Source organism: Aethalodelphis obliquidens, unplaced genomic scaffold (assembly GCF_003676395.1).
Source record: "Aethalodelphis obliquidens isolate GAN/ISIS:26980383/991018 unplaced genomic scaffold, ASM367639v1 scaffold65, whole genome shotgun sequence".
NCBI classification, from domain to species: Eukaryota; Metazoa; Chordata; class Mammalia; order Artiodactyla; family Delphinidae; genus Aethalodelphis; species Aethalodelphis obliquidens.
The window spans coordinates 10034663-10042706 of record NW_020838009.1 but is presented as its reverse complement, the minus strand read 5'-3'; positions in this window follow the sequence as shown (position 1 = coordinate 10042706).

Below are 8044 nucleotides of genomic sequence, written 5' to 3'. Positions count from 1 at the left end.
AGTATCAAAGTTAGCAAGCACAAAGGAACAGACAGATTTGACAGATTTGACAATATAAAAACATAAAACTATAAGAAATATATTTTTAAACACCATAAGTTCACAATAATAACAGCTGTGAAATACCTAGGAATAAATTTAACAGGAAATGTGGAATGCCTAATAACTTTATTGGAAGACACGAAAGAATACCCGGGAAAATGGAGAGCTTGATGAGGGAGTGGAATTTCGGTACTGCATCTTTGTTTATCTTTGAAAAGAGACAGAAAGAGAAAGAACCTAAATGTTCATAAATTAATCCTTCTGACTGTGTGATGTGCCGTGGTTTAAAAGAATGTGTTAGGTCTGCACTTACTTTCAGGTTCAGGGAAGGTTTCTCTGCCACTTCCTCTCACACATCCCAAGCCTGGAGGAGGAGAAGCTGCTGGGCTTTGATTTGGCCCTGCTCAGCAGCGGGGAGGTCACTGTATCCAATGGACATGCCAATGCTTGGTCTTCCCTGTGCTGCCTCTCCATGCACATGCTGGTGGTCTCATAGCTCTCAGGCTGCCTTGGGACTGGCCTGGCCACGCCTCACCTTCTGCCCTCACCTGGGATCTACTGATCTGCTTCAGCCCCCTTACCTTGGGGCTGTCCAGATGCCCAGACTCAGTGCTGCAGTCCAGCATCTGCCCCTGAGTCCTGTATGAGGCTGTGACAGACATGGCCAGGACTGCTAGTTCACATTGGTCTTGGCCTCGTGACTCAGAAGACAAATGAGGATGCATGCTCACATGGTTGTGGTGTGACTGCAACAGGCAAAGTCTAGTCATCTCTTTATAACCAGAGGACACTATAGCAATGTGGCGTTGTGCCGTAGGAAGAAGTGATCCCATGAACCCAGATGCTAGAGCTGGATGATGTAAAAAACCAGAAGCCACTATAAACTAGCTACTGAGGTAGAATAACATACTAGTTAAGAACACAGATTTTAGACTGCCTGCTTTCAAATCCAGGTTCTACATCTAGCTGGCTGTGTGACCTTTGACAAAGTTAATTAACCACTCTGTGCCTCAGTTTTCTCCTCTGTAAAATATTATTATCCAAAAATAGTATTAAAATACTAGCTCTTATAAGGAATAACCAAGTTAGTATATGTAAAGCATACTTAGAACTATGTTGGATGTTATTATCATTACAGTGGAATCCAAGAGACTCAGAAAACCTCAGCTCAGGCAGAGCTCTACCCTCAACAGCTGACTGCACTAGCACCTCTCCTGAGAGGGAACAAGGAAACTGGAGAATTTACCTTCTCGTATCTCCAGCCCATTAAAACCTAGCCATGCTGGCTGAAAGTCACCTCCTATGTGCTAATTGCAGTAAAATGGAATTGCTACAAGATGGAAGTATCAGGGCACACATTTTGTGCTGGGTCTCAAACCCAGGCCTCTCCGGTATCAGGCATTTGCTCAGCTAAAAATGAAGTGAATGGTGCTTTGATCCTCATTTGGCTGCTGGTCCCTGTACATGAGCTCCTTTGAGAACCTTTCATGTGATGGGTAAGTACAGCCTTCCAGGGTTTCCTGGCTATGGTCCCTTCAAAACCCCACCTCCACACTGCTCAGGGCTGATGTCAAAAGATGCCCATCATGTGCTGTTGAGTGAAAAAGCAAAAGGTACAAATATTGCTTAAAGCACACATGAAAATGCATGTTCGAAGTCTAGAAGGATGGATGCCCAACAGTTCATCGTAGTTGTCTCGGGCTGGTTTCCCAGGGACAGGGAGAGTGGGGGAGGAGGGGGCACTGCATTTTTGCTGTAGACCCCTTACTATTGTCTGATGTTTTCACAGCAAATATGTGCAACTTTTACTGTTTACAAAAATGAAGATTTTTTTTCAACAAACATCAAATCATGGGAAAATATTTACAACACATATGACAGACAAAGTGTTAAAGCAATATCTATGTGTTTATGAACAAAAAAAGTAGCTGAAAAGAATAGAACAACAACAGTGGTTATCCCTAGAGGAGAGCTTAATGGGATATTTAAATTTCTTTCTTTATACCCTTTCCTATATTTTCCAAATACTTAGCAATAAAAATGCCTTATGTTTTTCAAGTCAGAAAAATATGATTTTTTAAATTGAAGGGAAATATAACAATAAACACAGATAATTAAAGAGAAGATTTGAAAGGAAACCAGAAGGCTTAAAATGTTTGAAAGGATAGAAGGTAAAATGAGATCATTTAGAAAGGAGAAATAATGGGGAATAATACAAATCAAAACAATGAAGAATATACACTAAAGAATAAAAAATTTTTAAAAAGATATATACACTAAGACAAATGAACAAGCTAAGATACTAAAAATCAATATTGAAAAAATATTAAAAATCAGTAGCCAGAAAGGTTGAAAAGAAACCACTATAATGCAGATCAGGGGTGAGTCCTTATACAGGTCTTACAGGCAGGAGACCTGGGCTGAGGCCCAGGAGCATCCTTACAAGGGCAGGGCCTCCCTACTGGGAGATGACACGACCTTTGCCAACTTTGTGGCCACCCAACAGCAAGGTGAACTTCCTGGATCCTCCACCTTATCTCAGAGTCATATGGGCATTTGTCTAACACTCCCAGGACTGTAAACTCCACGAGGGCCAGCGCTAGATGCCCATTTGCTTCAGCCCCTGATAGATCCAACACGCCCCTGTCACTTGCTCCAGACCACTCTCAGGCTTTCCAGGCTCCAGGACTCGGCATTCTCAGGTCAGGTGTGCAGTGCAGCCCACTGTGAAACCTGGGCAAGCCATCTCACCTATCAGAGCCTCAGCTCCCAGCCCACATTATAAAACATTGCAGCACAGGTTAATCACATGATGTTTGCAAAGTGCCTGGCACACAGTAGGTGATTAGCAAATGCTTAGGGAGTCAGTGACTGAGTGGCACCCTGTCCCCCAGTTGTAGCATAGAAAATCAGAATTCTAGCCCACCAGGCTCCACTAAGTTTCCACCCTGCCCTCCCACTAAGACAGACCCCTCTTAGCAGCAGCTCCCTTGGCCTGTACATCAAAGAGAGCCCCAAGCTTCCCTGTACCAACCACAGGCCAACCGAGGAAACTCATTATACAAGACAGAATGGGGCCCCGTGGGCACAGAAGGGTGCCCTGAGGCTGGCAGCTAGCCCTCAGCAGGCCCCCACCCCACCCAGCCCCCAGACTAAGCCCCTCAGCCTGAGCAGCATCCCATGAGCCTCTGTGCAGCCCAGAGCTTTCAGCCAGCTTCACTGGGGGCCCTGAGCTGCTGGCTGGAGATGCACTTTTGGCCATCAGTTAATTTTAGGGTGACACTCCTCCTTAACTTCCATATAAGTCCTTACTTATAGCTGTGGTCAGCCCAAGACCAGCCGTTGCTGGGAGCAATGGAGGCTGTCTGGGGACATGGGCTGAGCTTCTCAAAAGGTAATGTGGGGACTTCCCTGGTGGCACAGTGGTTAAGAATCACCTGCCAGTGCAGGGGACACGAATTCAAGCCCTGGTCCAGGAAGATCCCACATGCCGTGGAGCAACTAAGCCTGTGCGCCACAACTACTGAGCCCACACACCTAGAGCCTGTGCTCCGCAACAAGAGAAGCCACCGCAATGAGAAGCCCATGCACCACAACAAAGAGTAGCCCCCGCTCACCTTAACTAGAGAAAGCCCGCACACAGCAACAAAGACCCAATGCAACCAAAAATAAATAATAAATAAAATTTTAAAAATAAATAAAACTAATTTTGTAGAAATAAAAATGATTATAAGAGAATATTATGAACAATTGTGCACCACGATTGGTTAACCTAGAGAAAAACAGATAAATTCCTAGACATATATACTTACTAAGACTGGGTCATGAAGAAATAGAAAATCTGAACAGACATACAACTAGGAGGAGATTGAATTAGGAATCAAAAACCTCCCAAAAAAGAAAAGCCCAGGACCAGATGGCTTCACTGGAGAATTCCATCAAATATTTAAAGAACTAACACCAATCCTCCTCAAACTCTTTCAGAAAGTTGAAGAGGAGGGAACACTCCCAAACTCATTCTATGAGGCCAGCATTACCTTCATATTAGAGCCAAACAAAGACACTACAAGAAAAGAAAACTGTAGACCAATATCCCTGATGAATACTGATGCAAAAATCCTCAACAAAATACTAGCAGACAGAATTCAATAGCACATTAAAAAGATTATGTACCATGACCAAGTAAAATTTATTCCTGGGACGCAAGGGTGATCCAACATTCAAAAATCAATAAATACACCACATTAACAGAATGAAGGACAAAAACCATGTGACCATCTCAATTGACGCAGAAGAAGCTTTCGACAAAATTTAACAAAATTTTATGATGAAAACATTCAACAAACTGGAAACAGAAGGAAACTACCTCAACATAACAAAGGCCATATATGACAAGCCTATAGCTAACATTATACTCAATGGTGAAAGACTGAAAACTTTTCCTCTAACATCAGGAACAAGACAAGAATGCCCACTCTCACCACTTCCATTCAGCATAGTACTGGAAGTTCTATCCAGAGCAATTAGGTAAGAAAAAGAAATTAAATGGGTCCAAATTGGAAAGGAAGAAGTAAAATTATTTTTGTTCAGAGATGACATGATCTTATATGTAGAAAACCCTAAAGATTCCACACACACACAAAAGTGTTAGAATAAACAAATTCAGCAAAGTTGCAGGATACAAAATCAACACATGAAAATCAGTTCCATTTCTACCCACTAACAAAGAACAATCCAAAAAAGACTTGTACAATGAAAACTACAAAACATTTCTGAAAGAAATTAAAGAAGATGGAAATACATCCTGTGTTAATGGATTGGAAGACTTACTATTGTTAAGATGTCATTACTACCCAAAGTGACCTACAAATTCAATGCAATCTCTATCAAAATCCCAATGACTTTTTAGCATAAATTAAAAAAAATTCATCCTATAATTTACATGGAACCTCAAAGGACCCTGAATTGCAAGAAAAAACAAACTTGAAAAAGAAGAATAAAGTTGGAAGCCCCATACTTCCCAATTTCAATACATGTACAAAGATATAGTAATCAAAATAGTGTGGTACTATAGACACAGACCAATGGAATAGAGAACCCAGAAATAAAACTTCACATATATGATCATACGATTTTCAACAAGGGTGCCAAGACTACTCAATCGGGAAAGAACAATTCTCGAGCAAGTGGTGCTAGGAAAACTGGATATCCACATGCAGAAGAATAAAATCGGACCCTTACTTTACAGCATATACAAAAATTAATTCAAAATGGATTAAGACCTAAACATAAGACCCAAAACTATAAAACTCCTTGAAGAAAACATAGAGGAAATGCTTCATGGATTTTGCGATAAATTCTTGGATATGATGCCAAAAATTCTTGGATATACAGGCAGCAAAAGCAAAAACAGACAAATGAGATATCACTTCACAATCATGAAGAAAACAGAAACTCACCCATTAGAAAAAAAAAGAGAGAAAAAAATGAAAAACCCAGAAAATAACAAATATTGACGAGGATGTAGAGAAATTGTAACCTTTATGCACTACTGTTGATGGGAATGTAAAATGGTGCAAAAGCTGTGGAAAACAGTATGGCAGCTCCTCAAATTTTATATAAAAATACCATATGGGAAGGGATAAATTAACAGGTTGGGATTAACATATACACACTACTATATATAAAGTAAATAATCAACAAGGACCTACTGTATAGCACAGGGAACTCTATTCAATATTCTGTAATAAACTATATGGGAAAAGAATCTGAAAAAAAAATAGATATATGTATATGAATCACTTTGCTGTACACCTAAAGTTAATACAACATTGTAAATCAACTATACTACAATATAAAATTTTAAATTTATTAAAAATACCGTATGATTCAGCAATCCTTTTTTTTTTTTTTTTCCGGCCACACCACTGGCATGCAGGATCTTAGTTCCCTGACCAGGGATCGAACCTGTGCACCCTGCAGTGGAAGCACAGAGTCTTAACCACTGGACCACCAGAGAAGTCCCAGTAATCCTACTTCTGAGTAAATATCCAAAAGAATTGAAAGGAAGGAGTTGAACAGATATTTGCACACTCATGTTCACAGCAGCATTATTCACAATAGCCAAGAGATAGAAGCAACCCAAATGTCCATTGATGAATGGATGGATGAATAAACAAAATGTGGTATATACATAAAATGGAATATTCTTTAGTCTTAAAGAGAAAGGAGGGGGAAATGGGAGTTTTTGTTTAATGTGTACAGAGTTTCTGTTTTGCAAGATGAAAAGTTTTGGAGATCTGTTGCACAACAATGTCAATATACTTAACACGACTGAACTGTAAAAGTGGTTCAGTAAAGTTAAAAGTGGTTAAGACGGTAAATCTTATGTGTTTTTTACCACACACAAAAAATATATTAAAAACCATCCCCCCAAACAAAAAACAAAAAACCATCCCCCAGGACTTTCCTGGCGGTCCAGTGATTAAGACTCTGTGCTTCCACTGCAGGGTGCACAGGTTTGATCCCTGGGCAGGGAACTAAGATCCCACATGCCTCATGGCCCGGCCAAAAAATAAAAAACAAACCCCCAAAATGGGGGAAAAAGGAAAGAAAGAAAGAAAAAACCTTATCAGGTGATTCTGAAGTGCCCCAGATTTGTAAACCACTGGCCCAATGTGATCCTGGATGACTTCTGAGAGGAAGAGCAGCTTTGAGCTGGACTGTCAAAGGCAAAAATATTTTGGCTGGGTGAAGAGGAGGGCGGAAGTTACCAAGCAAGAAATAGTTCAGCAGCAGCATTGTTATCATTATCACAAACATTTTATCTAAGTGCCTATCATGTGCCAGGCATATGGTTCGCATGTGTTCTCTCACTTAGTCCTCACAACAGCAACTCTATAAAGTGGGCACAACTAGTGCCATTTTGCAAAGAGAAAGTGGATGGCAGTCTGGGGGAGCCATCAAGGGGACCAGTCTGCCTGAAGCAAACAGTGCATGTAGAGATGAGGCAGATTGGAGGCGAGGAGGCAGATAGTCAAAGGCCTTGACACAAGGCAGAGACATTCACATGATACCATGGAATGGGGAGCCACTACAGGTTCTTGAGTGGAAACAGGATATGATTCCAGTGGTGCTTTCAGCAGGTGAATCTTGAAGCAGCGTGCAGGGAAGTCCTGGCTGAGCCTCCGTGCTCTGCACCAGGGTGGAAGCCTGACCAGTACAAAATGGGTGACAAATAGATGTGTAAGTTGGAGGTCAAAGGAAATCAGCCCTGATGCCTGTTCTCCATCTCCCTCCTCCCCCAACACTCCTAGGCCTCCTCTCTGAATGACTCATATCCCCTGGGGCCGCAGGTCTCCTGGTACCTGCCCTGCTCTGGCTGAGCAGAACCAGATGGGGCAGGGCCTCATTCTCCTGCAGTTTGGTGGTTGGCATGGGGACACCTCCGGTCCCTGTGAGCGCCCTCTGCTGAAGGCTTCTGGGTGGGCAAGTGTCTGCAAGGCGCTGGGCACAGTTAGCTTTCATTTTTTATTAGAATGATAGGAAGTCTTTCAGAGCCTCGGTGGTATTAATTACAGCCTGTTGTATAACAACATGAGGTTTCATAGAGGACAGAGTTCTCTGTCCCAGAGGCATCTGGCCCCCAGAGCCACACCCCTCCCCCCCAAAGGATTGACTTCTCCAGGATTCTGGACTCCCTCCTCTTTCTGCTCCTCAGCATGAGCCTTCAGCCCTCCAGCCCACCTTCAAGAGGACAATCAGGCAGAACCCTGGGTCTCCTCGTGGGTATACTGGAAGCTCCTTAACAATGGAGAATGCTAGAACTCTGATCTAAAAGCTGGACACAGGGAATTCCCTGGCAGTCCAGTGGTTAGGACTCCATGCTTTCACTGCCGAGGGTGCGGGTTCAATCCCTGGTCAGGGAACTAAGATCCCTGCAAGCCATGTGGCTCAGCCAAAAAATAAATTTAATAAATAAATAAATACATAAATACATAAA